Here is a 17,957-nt window from a genome sequence, read left to right on the forward strand (position 1 = left end):
GCACCCAGGTCCCCTCCCCTCTGGAGCTTTGCAACAGGTACGAATCCCTTGCAGCTGCAGTAGAGCCTGCAGAGCTGCCAGCTCCTATAGGCAACGCAGGCTTATCCTCAGCTACTGTCCCTGCTCTCCCTAAGGCCACTCGTAGAGTGGTCATCATGGGAGAATCCCTCCTGAGGGGGCTGAGGTTGCAATCTGCCACCCCGACCCTGTAGCCCAGGAGGTCTGCTGCCTCCCGGGAGTGGCTGAGAGGATCCCAAAACTGATCTGGCCCACTGACCAGTATCCTATGCTCCTTATCCATATGCACACAAATGACACAGCTCAGAGCAATCCCAGCTGTGTCATGAGATGCTACAGGGCTTTGGGAGCGAGGCTTAAGGGGTGGGGGGCACAGGTGGTGTATTCCTTGATCCTTCCGGTTTAGGGCTATGGGCTGAGGAGGGAGAGGAGGATCGAGGTAGTAAACCAAAGACTGCGGCGCTGGTGTCATTGGGAAAGCTTTGGCTTCTACGATCACGGTCCGCTCTTTGATGAGAGGGGCAGTGGTCTGCTGGGAAGAGCCAGCTTCCACCTCACTCCACTGGGGAGGAGGATCTTCTCAGCCAGACTGGCTGACCTGCTTGACTGGGCTTTAAACTCAGCCCTCTGGGGGATGGGGGGATGTAACAGGGAACCCTAGCCTTGTTACCAGAAGACAAGTCGACCCTTTAAGATCAGGACTTTCTGGGCACAGTGTGCTGGTAAGGTAGGGGTTAAAAGTTGTGCCAAGCCAGCTGGTCAGGTGCCCAGAAGGGGGCTTTTTTTTTTCCCCCCCCGTTTGTTTTGCACCGGTCCTGGAAGCATGTAATACCAGGTCAATGCATGGAGTGGATGGAGCAAGCTCCGGTTCCACCACCCAACACCAAAAAGAATCTGCTCAATATAGACCTGGGATGGAGGACATATCAGAGACAATCACCTGCCCTGGGAAAACCACCTGATTGATCATGGTGTCTCCCCTGCCAGGTGACCAGAAGGGGGCAGGCCAGGACTATAAAAGCCCTGGGCTGGGCAGCAGCTGGGGCCTGGCAGGCAAGAGAGAGGGGGTGTGTGGAGAGCCCCACAGGGGGCTGGGTGAGCCGTCCAAAGGCTGAAGGAACTACTGAGGAACCCAGAGGAGCAGCTGCAACCCCGGAGAAGGATGGTAGCTGACGGTGGGGAGCAGAAGCATGACCCCTAGGTAAATGTAAGCTGGTGTGCTGCCTTCTTTGATCATATTTTTTTGGTGGTGGTTATAGCCTGTGGACAGACTGTTTATGAGGGTTTTTTAATAACACCTGTGGTTTGGGTGAGGCTAGTGGGGAAGAAGGAGGCCTCATTGGGACCCCACTACACCATGGGGGCCTGGTGCCCATGTGGGTACAGAATCTGTGGTGTACTGACCACGGTGCCAGAGAAGGCACGGTATTCGGGGTATATAGGCCCTGGTGCCAGTGTGGGTGCAGGATTTTGGGGGGTACAGACCCTGGCACCAAAGGGCACAATCCTAAAAAGCTGGGGTGGCCTGGTGCCCCTGAGGTACAGTTTTGTGTGGGGGTTTTTTGGTTTTGGTTTTTTTTTGGGGGGGGGGTGGTGTTTTTTTGTGGACTGGGATGGCATGGGTTCGGGGCTGTTCCCCAGCCTTAAACTTGTGGCCCCTGGCTGTGGGACCAGTGGCCAGGCCTCTGGGCCAGGGAGGCCGGGCTCCAGATTGGAGGAGAAAGGAGGGCCACAAACCTCAAGACAAGGAAAAGGGCTAGAGCCTCCGAGTCGAACCCTGTTTGGTGGGTTTTAGATGGGGAGGCCTAGGTAGAGAAAGGCAAGGGGTCAAGGCCCATGGAGGCAGAAGACCACAACATATGAAATATAATAGGCAGTCTCCCACTTACCAGAATATCAGTATAACAATTTTCCATCAAGATGTGACAGATGAGTAGAGAGCAGGACACAAGAAACCTTAAAGGGGACTCCAAGGGTGCCCCACGTAGGGCGTGAATACAGGCTGTGGAAAGCAGCCTTTTACAGGGGACTACCACCACTGCAAGCCCACTTGGCAACTTTTGCAAATCCAGCAGGCTAAGGCACTCGAGGGAACCCACCCTTATCCCAGCCCTGGAACAATCTGTAGGGAAGGCAAGGGGACACTTGCCTGCCTGTACACCAATGCCAGGAGCATGGGAAATAAACAGGAGGAACTGATCCTCCTGCTAAACAAGAATGACTACAATCTCATAGGGATAATGGAGACCTGGTGGGACTCCACCTATAACTGGGCCACAAGTATAGATGGCTATACTTTGTACAGGAGAGATCAAGTGGACAAAAGGGGTGGGGGTGTAGCTCTCTATGTCAAGAAAAGCTATACATCCCTGCAAGCCCACACTGGAAACCAGGGTGGATGACTGGAGACTCTCTGGGTTAAAATCCATGGTGAACATGGCACGGGGGATGCAATGATAGGAGTCTACTACAGACCTCCTAGCCAGAATCAAGAGCTTAACCAGGAATTCACCAGGGAACTGGCTGTGGCTGCACACTCCTGGTGCATGGTTGTCATGGGAGATTTCAACTACCCTGACATCTCATGGGAAGAGCACTTGGCCAAAACTGAACAGTTGCAAAGCTACCTCATGTGCGTGGATGAGCTCTATCTGATTCAAGAAGTCTAATGGACCGATGAGAAGCAAAGTGCTGCTCAACCTGGTACTTGCAGCGGGATGATTTAATCAGCCATCTAATGTTTGAAGGGAAGCTGGGAGACAGTGATCATGAGCTGATCACCTTCAAGATTCATTGTAAAGCTGTCAAGTGAGTCAGCAATGCAAAAGTCTTCAGTTTCAGGAAAGCCGACTTTGACAAGCTCAAGAGGCTTGTTGGTGAGGCCCTAAGGGGCCACAACCCGAAGGGAAGGGGAGTTCAGGATGAGTGGCTGCTCCTCAAGGGAGCAATCCTGGAAGCACAAGCAATGTCTATCCCATCTCAGAGGAAAGGCAGCAAAAGGGCACAGCAGCCTCCTTGGCACTGCAGGGAACTTGTGGACCTACCGCGTCTAAAAAGAAAGACCTATAAAGGCTGGAAGACGAGCCACCTCCAAAGAAGGAGTATTCTGCACTGGCCCAGACCTGTAGGGAGAGAACCAGGAAAGCCAAGGCTGACTGAGCTCCAACTGGCTACAAGTATCAAGGACAATAAAAAGTCCTTTTTCTAGATATGTGGCGAGCCAGAGGAAAAGCAAGGGTAACATTGGACCCCTGCTAAACCATATAGGACAACTGACAACAAACGCCCTAGAAAAAGCCAACCTGCTTAATGGGTATTTTGTGTCCATTTTTCACCAGCGCCAAGGGATGGCCCTGCTCAATATGGTACAGGACAGCCAGGGCAAAGGAGAAACTAGGCTCGTCGGGGGAAGGGGAAGATGAGGGCGGAGGAAACATCAGACTGCCAGACCAAACAACATCCACAACTACAGCCCAGCCCAGACCAACGAGCGAAACGAGTGAACGAGGTAAGCAGTGGGGGCCAGGGCAACGCTGGGACTAGGGGGACAGTACACACATCCACAGGAGGCCTCAAATGCCTCTACACAAATGCTTGTAGCATGGGAAACAAGCATGAGGAACTCGCCTTCCTGATGGCTGACACCAGCCTAGACATAGTGGGGATCACGGAAACGTGGTGGGACTCTACGCATGACTGGGCGGTGAATGTCAAGGGCTATAGGCTGTACAGGAGGGACAGGATAGGAAGGAGAGGTGGGGGCATGGCACTCTATATCAAGAAGGAATACACATCCTCATCAATTAGCAAGGAGTCGGAGGAGGGGCACTCTGAGGTGCTTTGGGTTAGAGTACAAGGCAGTCGAGGGGAGAGAGACTTAACGGTGGGAGTCTACTACAGACCTCCCAACCAGGGAGAAGAGCTTGACCAGGAATTCTTGGGTCAGCTCACAGAGGTAGTGAAGGCTAAGGATGTGGTAGTCGTGGGGGACCTGAACTTCCCGGACATCTGCTGGGAAGAGCAGTCAGCCAGGTCTGACCGCTCACGTAAGTTCTTGGCCAGAGTGCAGGACCTCCATCTAACCCAGGAGGTGCACAGCCGCACCAGGGGAGACGCCTTGTTGGACCTAGTGCTGGCCACGGGTGATGACCTGGTGAGGGGGCTGTGGGTGCTCGACCACCTGGGCGACAGCGATCATCGCCTGCTGGAATTCACCATCCAGCGCAAGGTGGCAAAGGCCTGCAGTAAGGCAGCAGCCCTAGACTTTAGAAGGCCAAACTTCAATGAGCTAAGGAGGATAGTCGGGGATGCGCTGAGGTCCCAGAGGGGAGGGGAGCCAGATGTCCAAGGAGAGTGGTCACTCCTTAAAGAGGCGATCCTCCAAGCCCAAAGGAAGGTAATCCCAACGAGGATCAAAGGGAGCAGGAGAGCACACAAGCCTCCATGGCTCACCAAAAGCATCCGGGAATGTCTCCTTGCTAAAAAGGAGGCTTACACCCAATGGAAAGAAGGGGTCATCACCAGGGATAACTATTCTGCAGTCGCTCGGGGATGTAGGGGGGCAGTTAGGAAGGCCAAGGCAGAGATGGAATTAGGACTAGCTTCTCAAATCAAGGATAAGAAGAAGTCCTTTTTTAAATGCATAGGGGGCAAAAAGAAGGTCCTGGGTAATGTGGGGCCCTTGCAGAACCCGTTGGGGAAATTTGGTCGTCACACCAGACGACAAAGCTAACATGTTTAACGATTTCTTTGCCTCTGTCTTCCTAAGTAGGGACCAGAACAGCCAACTCCCTGCTGGGCCCCCCCTTGGGCCCCGGGGGAGGCACACCTGGGCCAAAGGTTAGTGAGGAACTAGTTAGGGAGCTTCTGGAGGGGCTGGACGTATTCAAGTCAGCCGGCCTGGATGATGTCCACCCTAGAGTCCTAAAGGAATTGGCCAAGGTCATTGCAGGACCCCTGGCACAGCTTTATGAGCACTCGTGGTGCTCTGGTGTGGTGCCAGAGGACTGGAAGAGGGCCAATGTGGTTCCCATCTTCAAAAAGGGGAGGAAGGAGGACCCAGGAAACTATAGGCCAGTTAGTCTTACCTCGATCCTAGGCAAGCTGTTTGAGAAAATTATGCTGGCACACATCCAGCAGGGGACTGCATGCTTAGGGGCAACCAACATGGGTTCACCAGTGGCAGGTCCTGTCAGACCAACCTGGTGGCCTTCTACGATCACATCACCAGATCATTAGATGCAGGGGTAGCAATAGACATAGTCTTCCTGGACTTCCAGAAGGCATTTGACACTGTCTCTCATGCCGTTCTCATTAAGAAACTGGGGGACGGTGGTGTTGACACCCACACAGTCAATTGGGTCACCAACTGGCTGGAGGGCCACACCCAGAGGGTGGTAGTGGATGGGTCCTTCTCAACCTGGAAAGACGTGGGCAGTGGGGTTCCGCAGGGCTCGGTCCTCGGGCCCGCACTGTTCAACATCTTCATCAGCGATTTAGACGAGGGGGTAAAAAGCACCTATTCAAATTTGCTGATGACACTAAAATGTGGGGGGATGTGGGCACACTAGAAGGAAGCATCAGGCTACAATCAGACCTAGACAGGTTACAAGGTGGGCAGATATCTGTGTTGAATCCCATCCTATTCACAAGTGCAATGTGACGCGCCTCGGGAGGAACAACCGGCACCATACCTACAGGTTGGGGAACTCCCCTCTTGTCAGCACGGAGGCGGAAAGGGATCTGGGGGTCATCACTGACTCCGAGATGAACATGGGCCGGCAGTGTGGGGAGGCAGTCAGGAAGGCCAACCGTACCTTGTCATGCATCCACAGATGCATCTTGAGCAGGTCCAAGAAGGTGATCCTCCCCCTCTATGCGGCACTGGTCAGGCCGCAGTTGGAGTACTGCATCCAGTTCTGGGCGCCGCACTTCAGGAGAGATGTGGACAACATGGAGAGGGTCCAGAGGAGGCCACTCGCATGATCAGGGGGAAGCAGGGCTGAACCTGTTCAGCCTCCAAAAGAGAAGGCTGAGGGGTGGGGTCTAGTGGCCTGTTACAGACTAGTCAGGGGGGACCAGCAGGCATTGGGGGAGTCCCTGTTCCCCCGTGCACTGCCAGGAGTGACCAGGAATAACGGTCACAAGCTGGCAGAGGGCACGTTTAGGCTAGATATCAGGAAGTGCTACTTCAGGGTCAGGGCGGCTAGGATCTGGAACCAACTTCCAAGAGAAGCGGTGCTAGCTTCTACCCTGGGGGCTTTTAGGAGGAGGTTGGATGAACATCTTGTTGGGGTCATTTGACCCCAGTATTATTTCCTGCCATGGCAGGGGGTTGGACTAGATCTACTCAGGTCCCTTCCAGCCCTAGAAACTATGAAACTATGAGAATTGATCCCCTCCATCAATGTTGACCACCTTGAGAGGCTGGACACCTTCAAGTCAGCTGGCCCAGATAGTTTACATCCCAGGGTACTTAAGGAGCTGGCAAGCATCATAGCTCAGTCACTGGCATGGATCTTCAAGAACTTATGGTGCTCAGGAAAAGTGCCTGAAGATTGGAAGTAGGCCAGTGTGGTGCCTACCTTCAAGAAAGGGAGAAAAGGTAGATCCAGAGAACTACAGGCCTGTCAGCCTGACCTCTATCTCGGGGAAGATCTTGGAAAAAATGATCAAAGAGACCATTCTTGACAAACTGGCCGATGGCAACATCCTGAGGGGTAGCCAACATGGGTTTGTTGTGGGTAGGTCTTGCGTGATGAATCTCATCTCCTTCTGTGTCCAGGTGATGTATCACCTGGACAATGGAGAGGAGATTGACTTCATATACCTTGATTTTTAAACTTTTCAATCGGGTACCCCATGATCCTCTCATAGAAAAACTGACCAACCGCAGCCTCAGCTACATCACAGTCCACTCGCTGGGGAATTGGCTGCGAGGTTGGACCCAGAGAGTAGTCGTTGATGGCAATCAATCATCGTGGTGTACTGTGACCAGTGGTGTCCCCCAAGGCTCCATCCTTGGACCATACTCTTCCACATCTTAATTTTAATGATGTGGACATTGGTGTCAGAAGGGGACTGGCCAAGTTCGACAATGACACCAAACTTTGGGGTAAAGCATCCGCACCTGAGGACAGGATGGTGATCCAGGCCAACCTTGACAGGCTAAGAAAATGGTGGTGGTGTTCAACATCGAAAAATGCAAGGTACTCCACCTTGGGAAGAAAAATCCTCAGCATGCTTAGAGCCTTTGCAGTGCTATGCTTGCTAGCACTATGGCCAAAAAGGACTTGGGAGTCACGATTGACCACAAGATGAATATGAGCCACCAATGTGATGTTGCAGCTGGCAAAGCAAGCAAAACTCTGGCTCGCATCCATAGATGCTTCTCAAGCAAATCCCAGGATGTCATCCTCCCGCTGTACTTGGCCTTGGTGAGCTGGAGTACTGCATCCAATTCTGGGCTTCACAATGCAGGATGTGGAGAAGCTTGAGAGAGTCTAGAGGAGAACCACATATGATCAGAGGGTAGGAAAATAGGCCTTATGATGAAAGACTGAGAGCTATGGGACTCCAGGCTGGAAAAGCGTAGGCTCAGGTGGAACCTGGTGGCTGTATATAAGGGCTGTGCATCAGGATCTGGGTGAACGCCTGTTCACCAGAGCGCCCGAAGGGATCACAAGGTCAAACAGTCACAAACTCCTGCAAGACTGTTTCAGGCTGGTTATAAGGAAAAACTTCTTTACTGTCTGAGCCCCCAAGGCCTGGAACAGACTGACACCAGAGGTGGTACAAGCACCTACTCTGGACTCCTTTAAAAGATGGATACCTGGCCCTGGGGAAAGGCACAGTATTTCAACCCATAAACCTGAGCTGCCAGCATGGTCCATCTGGGCTGTGGGTCGGGGACAGCCGAACCGCTGGAGTTTCCATGGGAAACCAAAATGAGGCCTGAACCTCAGCCATGTGCTTCATTTGTGTGTGCACATTTTGGTGCCTTCTGGCCAGGTCTTGTATTAGCTCACTCTGCCTGCCATGAGCTGGGCCCAGCCATGTCCTGGAGCACCCCAGCCCTGCACAGAGAGAGCACAAGGTCTTCTGGCTACTGAGCTCAGCACTGGCCAGCTACTTCTCCCGTTGGCTACCCAAAGTGCCTCAGAGCCTCAACAAAGTTGGCAGCAGGCAGGGTTGGAATTAAAATTGCAGGGTTGGGAGCCAGAGCGGGAAGCTGCTGGTCCCCAAAGCATGCTGCTCGCCAGGGACTGAGAGCACCCATACAGAGAATGCTGCTTTATGTCAGCTAAACCCATAGTGCTGTGAGCTTCCACACAGCAGTGCTCTGCTTAGGGCAGCCAGGCTGGCAGCACTGAATGCTTCCTCTGTGCAGTATCTTAATAACCCTGCTAAGAAATCTCACCAACAGAAATCCGTGAGTCCCAGTCCTGGGATTCACGCAAACTTCTACAGGGTACCTTTAATGCTATCCCAGCAGCCTGGACCAGACAGCTCACCCAGCTCTTCCAGCACCCCCTGCTGAAGATCTCCAGCTCCCCCTTCCTTGCAGTTCCACCTGGAGGAGCATTCACATGTGCTAGTCCTGGCAAGGTCCATGGGAGTGCTCATTTTGGGGTCATTAATGCAATCTCTGTTTACTGGAATAGCAGGAAGGCAGCAAAGGAGAGCTGAAGAGCATCTGCAGGACTGTATGTGGGTAGAGTCCCAGACTGGGGCTGTGAGGTGGGAGTGAAGTGCACCGCTACATCTAGGGGAGGAGGAGTCCAAGAATGAGAGGGCAGGGGACTGGGGGTGAGAGTGCAGGACACCATCAGTACTGCATGTGGGGAGCCCAGCACCAGGACAGCAGGGTGGGCTGTGGGATTGGGATTGACTATAATCAGCAGAGCTGTGTGTGGGCACTCGGTGGGGGGAGGGAGGGTGGCAAATCTGGACTGATGAGTATTGGCAGAGCTGTGTGAGAGGGGGGGAAAAAAAAGTCCTTTGTTTAAAGCAATATGCATTTGCCTGAAGAATTTGCAACTGATTTGGACATGTGCTCTGGGTTGCTGAAGCTGTTATCTGGGCTGTGACTGCTGGGCGTAATGGGAATGAAGGCTTTCTCTGGCATGTCTCAGACCACAGGAAAAGGGCACTGCATTTAAAGTCCCCTTGCTAACAAGGAACAAAAGGGAGCACAAGTCACACCCATAATTTTCTTCCAGCTTTGGAAATTTACTTTCATAAATTTACTTCTGCTTCCTTCCAGCTCAGATTGCAGGCAGGTGGTATGTAAAATATGGGATGGGAGAAGGACAGAAAAACTGCGCTGTATGTAGATCAGATAGGCAGCAGACAAACCAACAGACAGCTAGGTAGATAGATAACATGAGGACGGGGGGAGCTGGGAGCCTGGTGGGTCAGGGGTTTAGTGATGGGCAGGGAGGAGAGCGGTATTTCCCACATTTCAAATATTCAGTGCCTGCTACTCCACAGATCACATCAAGTTCACTCTGCTGCTCCCCTGGGGAGGGGCAACAGAGCTGCCCTGGCTTGAGGCACATTGGCCCAGCCCAATCCCCTGAGACCTGGAAATCCAGGGCAGGGGCAGGGAGAAGCAACTGGCTAAATAGAAACTGGACAAGGCTGGTGACTGAAGGGAACAGGATTGGGGCCAGTGCTGAGCCTGGACTCCTGGCCAAAGCAGCTGGGAGAATCTCTGGGATCATCCACTGGCATTAACTGGGGCCTTGTGTCAGCTACAGGTCCAATGCAGACTTGCAAACCTTCTGGGGCAGCCCCAGGAGGAGATGGAGCACTGCTCAGTTGGGGTGGGAGTGAGTCCCAGCTGAGTAATGCCTAAGTCATGGTCTCTGCCACCCCTGTCCATGGCAGTTCCAGTCCAAGTAGAAGCTGGAGGAAACGGACCCCTGAAGGGGAATGTGCCCCTGTGGACCTGACTGGAGGGATCAGAGGTTCAGGACAGGCTTGTGGAAATGACTAAACCACCCCTGCTTTGAACACCTTTTGGTTTGCTGTGTCATATCTCTGATCTGATGATGCTGTAGCTCTGCCTTGCACCTGGCCCTGGAGCTGATCAAGATTCCACCGCCATCTGGGCATCCCACAGAGATCCAGCACATTGTCCGACATTTCCTTGGCACCTGGATCTGAAGCATGATACAGACTGTGAGATCTGGTCCCATGGAGGGGCATTATTGAGCAGCTGTGCCTCTGGTGTCCTAAAACAGCACCAGTTCCAAGGCAGGGATTTAGCTCTTCCCTAAGCTCTGTCCTCTCACACACAGGCAGCTTTCAGAGTGAACTTGCCTATACCCAGGGACTCCAGTCCATATGCACATATGTACACATGACACAAACATGTGTAATGCATGTATACACATAAACGTGCATGTATGTGCATACACATGTCCAAAAACATGCAAACATTTACATGCAACATGCACACACACATGCACATAATCATAAGTGCATGCTAACAGACATACATGAACACAAAAAAATACAATCGTGCATTGTAAGTCATTCCCCTACAGCTGCCCTGCACACTATGTGCAGGACTGTCTCCCTGGGTCCGGATGTCTCCCCAGCCAGTCTGTCACGCTTGGCTGGCAGCACAATAGAAATGTTGCATTTTTTTCTCTGTGAAGCTAGATGCCTTTCCACTGACTGCCGGCCCCTTGCTCCCACGCCAGGTGTTCCTGGCTGGGCCTAGCTGAGGAGAACTGACTTCCACTCCTGCAGAGGGGATGCAGCCTGGTGCGTTCCCAAACTGGTCTGGGAAGTGTCCATTCTGCACACCCACCACTGTAGGTCCTGTAGTGATAGAGGTCATAATTTAAAGCCACTCCCTTACTTGGACTACAGAAGGGGATAACTGGGAGATGGTCCCTCAGGTAGTGTCTAATTAGGAGTTGGTTAGTCAGAGAGACAGAGGGTCTGCAGTGGGTTGCTTACTACTTCATAAAATTGGTTGTGTAGCTCTTCTCTTTCACATATGCCTGTATTTATTGAACCCAGTAATCACTACAGCCCCCAGGGTAGGTCCACAGGGAAGGGTCACCTGCTAGCAACCTATGGGTTGGCCAGCATGGGGAGCCCCACAAGGGACACTCTTTCCCTCTCCCTTTGTCCAACACTGCACAGTCACCTATGAATGATGCCAGAAGGACAGTAGGGGACCCAAGAGCATTGCTCTGTCTCCAGGTGTCCCTGCCAGCACACATGGTTGAACCATAACCTGCCAGTCACCCCAACCCCTATCCAGCCATCACATTAGAGGCCTACCCATACCCAGCAGGTACCAGCCTACCAGGCACCCCCCTCCTGGTACCCCTCCAGGTCTCTCCCCCTGAGAGCAAACATCAGCTAAGAGAGATGGGGCCTGATCCCATAGAAAAGGGACTTCCCAACAAGGCAAGAAACAGTAATCCTGATGGCCTGTGGCTGCTACCATCCCTGTGACATTTACAAGAGCAGTGTTGTTGGTCTTGATATCCTAGCCCTGTGAACTCTCCCTGTGACATCCCATGGGTAGGAGTTTCTTCTCTGCCTCCTGTCTGGAGCTACTGAGCAGTGCTGCAGTGTGCTCTAAAGGGTATGGTGTTCCATCCCAGAGCTGGCTGCATTTCAGTGGCCGGTGGTTCATTGCTTACAATGGACTTCAGACTCATACAAACACCTGAATCCTCTGAAGCTTTTCCAGCCTTCATCCAATTACCAGATGCCCCTCTGCCTTAGTCACCCTGATCCAGCAACCCAGTGGGGCAACTGATTGCTTCTCCCTCATGGGATAATGTCCCATTGCCTGGGGAGAGGGTGCTGCTTCTAATCAGGAACAGAGTGGGAGTCTTTACTGAGGCTGGTATCTGGTCTTGTAAGTCCTGGTCCTACAAGGTCCTAGGCAAGTCCTGGAGCATGTATGAACTGCACAAAGAAGCCCCTGCAACCATGACCAACCACCAAAAGATGCAGGAGGAGTTAGGGCAAGAGACAGACTGTTGACCGTGGACCTACTGCTCAGCAATGGCTACCAGGCTATGTGGGAGTGAGTCTTTCACAAGGGCCTACAGCAGTGGTCACCCAACTGGTCAATAGTGGAGCCTCTGACAGTTGATCTCAGTCTGTCAGATGCTCCATGATTGGGAGCAGCTGGAAGCACGTGGTTGAGCTGAGCCACTCCCCTTGCCACGCAGGTCGGGCTGGGTGAGTGGGTTCAGAGCCCAGGCGGCTTGTCTGGGAGGTGGAGGGGCAGAGTCAGGGCAGTAGATCCTGGGGTGCCCTTTACTTACACAAAGCAATCGTCACCATAAAAAGGTTAGAAACCACTGGCCTAGGGAAAGAGTACAGAGACTTTTTTTTTTGTAAAAATATATGTCTCTATAAGGTTATATATAACTATGCTCTACCTATTACATCACAAAAGGAATAAACCTTTTCCGTTACAGAAAACCACACCCGCACAAAAGCCCGCTGGCCATCCGTACCCATTACAATCTCCGCAAATGCGTGCAACACACAAAAACCATCAGTCCCTTCTGGTCCCTCTGACCAGCCCTTCCTTCGTTTCCACCCTTGCCCTGCTTCCGGGGTCAGGTACTCAGTTCAAGTAGTCTCTCTGTCATTGTTGCTCCAGCCTCCACTGGAGGACCTGCTGCTACTGCCGCTGTCCTCTGTTCTGCTCATCTGTTCTTCTTCTCTGCTGCCTTCGCTCCCTTCTTCACTCGGCGGGAGTTGTATGGTCCTGTGCCACATGTCCCTTTGCCAGGTGGCGTTTGCCACTTCTTTTCCGTCCTCTGCTACCGATTTCTGGTAGTAGGTCTAGAGTTCACTCGGCACCATCTTCATGCCGCCCACCACTTCTGCGTCCGTTTGTCTGTACAGGAGGAGGTTCCTGGCCTTCCACAAGGCACTCCTGGCAGGATGCATACTGATCAAAATGGGGTAATGGGCTCACACGTGCAGAGCCACAGGAGGTGCTCTATTGTCTTGGTGGTCCCACGGCCATGGGCAGCTGGGTCTCCCCAACTGTCCCTCTCTATATCTCCAGACCCTCACTGGTAGAGCTCAGTGGGCTATGAGCCAATTCAGGTCCCTGTGATCTTTGCTCAGCAACTTGCGGTGGATGCGCTCCCACGTGGCTTGGCATGTGTTGCCGGGGAGCAGGTCCATGGGCAACATGGTGTGCCTTATTCTCACCATCTCTTGGATTTTCCTGTGGCTTCCGTGGTCATCAGGCCCGCGTTCTGCAGGCTGTACACGTTGCAGCATTGGTTCAGGGACTCGTAGAACCATGGTGCGTTCGTTGTCCATGGCCTATGGTTAGATGGGGTGAAAACCCCCCAGTGCCTTAGGATGTCCCCTGCAAAGCACCTCAAGAGACAAGCGGTTTTGGTTTCTGCATCTGTCGCCAGCTTACAGATCGTGCTCGTACACTTGGCTCATAGGAACAGGAGGATGTCTGGCATGCCCCTAACCCCAGCCCTCTTGTCTTTGTACAGAGTCTTCCAGGCAACCTTTTCCCATCTGGAGCCCCAGAAGAAAACGCACACGGCCCTCTGGATCCTTGGAAGGGGAGAAGACCAGTGCAGTGTACAGAAGCACCGGTAACAACACTGCCTTCACGAGTGCAACGTGCCCCCCATGGAGAGGGAATGCAAGTGCCACAGCCCTAGTTTGTGTTTTGCCTTGGCCTCCATCTTCTCCCATGTTGTTCTGCCCCTCAGCTCTGGGTTGAAATCTATCCCCAGGATCTTGACCCCCTCCTGGAGGACAGAGACCCCCCAGGGATTCCAGGTCCCTGACCTCACCCACAGCCAGGCAGGTGCTCCAGCTTACGTTCAGCTTGGCCCCCGCTGCCGCCTCGTAAAGTTGTGTGTGTGCCAGGGCTCATTCTACTGACCCCCTGGTCCAGCACAGGATGGTCAGATCGTCCATGTAAGCCAGGACCTTGGCCTCTCTGGCACAGATAAACAGGATTGGGGAGAGTGGGCAGCCCTGCCGCACCCCTGACTCCACCACTATCCAAGCGCCCAGGAAACTGTTGATCTGTACTTGGTTGCTTACTTCTGTGTAGAGGGTCCTGACCCATCCGACAAAGGTTGATGGGACTCCCATCCGCTCCAGCATCTGAAACAGGAAATGGTGGGACACTCTATCATAGGCTTTCTCCAGGTCCAGGTTTAGGACAGCGATGCTCTGCCTCCTCGCCCTCTCCAGATGCAGCGCATCTCTCAGCTGCACCAGGTCTCCATGGATCTGTCTCCCGGGGACCCCACACAACTGATCCTCATGGATGACTGTGCCTAGAACAGATTTAAATCGCTCAGCCAAGACTTTGGCCAGAAGATTGTACTCAAAGCTCAGGAGGGTGAACAGCTTCCAGTTTTTCAACTCCTCCCTCAGACCCTTCTTATATAGGAGGGTCATGAGGCTCCGTTCCATCCCCACTCCCAGCTGGCCCTTCTGCAGGCGCTCTTGAAAGAGCTCTAGCAGGTCCAGGCCCACCAGGTCCCAGAAGGTCAGGCAGAGCTCCTTGGGCAGGCCGTCTGACCCACAAGTCTTACTCTCGAGCTCCTCTGGCATCCAGTCCTCCTCCAGCTGCTCCTGCTCTTCCTCTCTGAGGACCTGGTTGAGGCTTTGCAGGCACAGCTGCATGGCCCCCGGGTTCACTGGCTTCTCGGCATAGAGCTCACGGTAGAAGGCGGCCGCTGTGGCCAGCATGTCGTCCTTCAACCGGTGCTCCACTCCCCCTCCATCTTTCAGGCATGTCATGACCTCCTCCTTGCTCTTCTTCAGCCTGGAGAAGTAAGCAGACCACTCCTCCCCCTCCTCCACCCAGGGTGCCCTGGCCTGAAAGAACTTTTTCCTGACCTCCTCTTGGTACCAGGCACCAAGTTGGGCCTTCACCTCCTACATGGCCTCCCTCACATCCTGTCCCACTGCTGCCTGCCTGCACAGGTCCTGTAACTTACAGGTCAGGTGCTCATGCCACCTCCAGTGTAAGAGACCTTGCCCACTCTCTGGAAAAGACCCTGCTCCTCTCTTTGATGCTGGCCCACCCCTCGGTCTGGTCCTGGTGCAGCTCCCGAAGGGTCCGCCAGCCCGCGTAGCGTTCCCTGTAGCTGCATCTGTTTGCTTGTCTTCCAGGAGGCTGGTGTTCAGCTTCCACGCTCCTCTGCCTCTTTCCAGCTCTCCCCCCAGGTCGGCCCGCAGGGTGAGGAGGGAGTGGTCCGGGAAGCACATGGGTGTGTATTTGGCCTCTTCTGCCCTCTACCCCATGGGGAGGAAGACAAAGTCAATTCTGGACTTGGTGTTTCCTGCGGGGTCCACTTGGGTGAAATGTCCCCCAGGGCCTTGGGCCTGTTTGGCTGTGTCCACCAGTCCGCGGTCATGGACAAGTTGTCCCAGCTGCCTGGAGGATCTATCCATACCCGTCTCTCTGTTTCCACTCACGCTGTTTTCCTCACTGAGTACAGAGACATGAACTGGCAAGTGGCTCACCAGGCACTCCCCATGCAAACTCTGAAACAGAGGGGCAGAGAAGCCAAACAAACCGGCCCAGGAAACCATCTGGGGAAGGCAGAAACAACTGACCACCTCCTTTTCTTCTGCCCATAGGCCAAGGAGGTGTAGAAGAAGGTAAGCCAGATGGTAACAGGGGTCAAGACCATGACCAGAGAGGTGCTGGTCAGTCTGTTTAACCAATTTGTCTCCTGCACCAGAAGCACCCTGTGGAAGGCCAGGAACCCACTCATGTATAGGCACACAAACCTCTCAGGGACTGAGCAAGCTGCAGGTGTACTACCAGAAGATGATAAAAGAGGGACAGCGAGGAGATGGCAGAAATCATCTGGAAGATGAGCAATGGCACAGACTGTTCAAGGACAACAGACCCCTGGGGAAGACAGCAGCAACAATGATGATGACGATAACAAGGAGGAAGAAGATGGGGACAGCAAAGAAGAAGGGTAGAGGGAGCAGAGGTGGGCCAGCGTATTTGTAATGATTAAGGAAATGTGGATGGGTGCGCAGGTGCACTAGTGCGTGGGTGCAATGACTGTAACAAATGTAATACTGTAACCATATATGTGCGGGCGGGCCTGTCAAGTGAATCAGGCCAGTCACAAGACAGGGCTGTGAAAGTAGAAGTGTGTGTGTGTGTATACATATATGTATATACATATATACATATATATAAGTATACACACACATATATAAATAAATATATACAAATATAGAAATACACGTTTGTAAAAAAAATCTGGTGTTGCCACCAGGGGTCTCTGTAAGTCCTGGCTTGGCAGACAGGAGGCATGGGGGGGCCATAACCAGGGAGCAGGACTGGGTAGGGCTTCACTTGCCCTGGGCATGTATTTGCAGTGGGTGGTTCCAGTCACTAAAGGGTTAAATGCCTCCCAGTCCATGCAAGCCCCAGGAGGAGCGTGTGGGCCTTGGTTGCCCCCTAGACGCTGTTCCCTAAAGGAGGAAGAGGGTTGGTGGTTACAGTTGCCTGCTACAGCCCTCACTCCTCAGTTCAGGCCAGGGGGACGGAAGTTGCAGGTCACCCGCCGAAGGGGTGGGGAGGGCTGTTATCCAGGCAGGTAACCTCAGTCTGCACATATGTGATTGTGTGTGAAAGCGGCACAGGAAGGGGCAGTAAAAGGGGGCACTGGACAGTGTTTCAACTGCTGTTCTAGGCAGTACCTATGTGCACCTGGAGATGAGCTATGAGAACCGCTCCTGGTGCAGACCATGAAGACTTAGTAGCTAGCTGGATCCTGTGGCGGCCCTGTGCGCTCCAGTGCACAGCATCTCCCAGAAAACAGGACACTGCTTAACTTATAGCGGGCACAATTTGCAGTTGCACAAACCTCCCTTCACGGCCAGGAGCCACGAGTCGCCCTCTGTGAATTCCTGAAGGAAGGGGGGAGGTGGGGAGAGGGGCTGGTGGGGGAGAAGGGAAGGGGGCCTTTTAAGGCATTGAAGCGACAAGCTTGACACAGTGACAGCTGAAATTGCAGGTAATGGCTGGCGCGGTAATGACTAATCAGGGGGCGATTTCAAAGGCAGATGCTGTCATCTCCCCACACAATCACCCAAATAAACCAACAAAGGAGAGTGGGGAAGAAAGGCTGCTTTTACCACACAGCTGTGCTGTACTTCCCAGTAAAGCCCTCACAGGCACCAGCAGGCAGCAGTCCAGAGGGCACCTCCCTTGCCCCCTGGCAAAGTCGAGAGCTCTTCTCTCCCAGCTCCCTGGGTACTGCTCTGGCGGGGCAGAGTCCTGGGCCCTCTGGTGTCTGAGACTGTGAGGGGCTGGGGACCCGGCCATCAACTCTGCTCCTTTCCCATCCTATTGCAAATCTCAGTGCTGCCCTGGAAGGTAGGATGATGAAGGCAGGTGCTTCTGCATGCCACAGATTGGTGTGCTGCTTGCAGACTTTCTGCAGGGGACATGACCCACCGCAGTGCCAGAAGGTGGCACTCACAAGTGACCTTGGTGCAGCCAGTCCCTACCTCATGGCCCCATTTTCCTGTCTGAGGCACCAGCCTGCACAGGGAGATGGGGAAATGGGGGTGGAACTTATGGAGTTGCCTCCCTATTTCCCCTCCCACTGGAGCGTTGAATTTACTCTGCTCCTGCCAGGAGCTGGCAGATCTGCCTCCTCACCTCCCTTCTCTCCCCAGTCTCATGTCCCTCCATGTCCACAAGACCTGGTGGAAGAATTTCCCCGCGCAAGTAGTGGCTGTGTCCTCCATATAGCCACTGGCCCTTTGCCTGCCCAAGGCACAGCTCTGAGCTGTTCCTGGCAGGCAGCTTCCCAGATCCACCATAGCACTGAGCACTGAAGGGGATCCACTGTGACCCCAGGGCTGAACTGCACCGGCCTTTGTAATCTGGCAAAGAGGCAGGCTGCAAC

At 53.5% G+C, this 17,957-nt stretch overlaps 1 long non-coding RNA gene across 1 annotated transcript; it reads left to right on the forward strand.

Annotated features, from left to right (window-relative positions):
* Positions 1-1,097: 1,097 nt before the first annotated feature.
* Positions 1,098-16,173, forward strand: LOC149855628 (uncharacterized). The gene is made up of 4 exons (XR_016438565.1): positions 1,098-1,219; positions 3,357-3,526; positions 13,536-13,640; positions 15,513-16,173. It is a non-coding gene; the product is annotated as an uncharacterized LOC149855628 (long non-coding RNA).
* Positions 16,174-17,957: the final 1,784 nt, after the last annotated feature.

This window comes from Crocodylus siamensis, chromosome 11 (assembly GCF_052110815.1).
Source record: "Crocodylus siamensis isolate JL-2025a chromosome 11, ASM5211081v1, whole genome shotgun sequence".
Classification (NCBI taxonomy): Eukaryota; Metazoa; Chordata; order Crocodylia; family Crocodylidae; genus Crocodylus; species Crocodylus siamensis.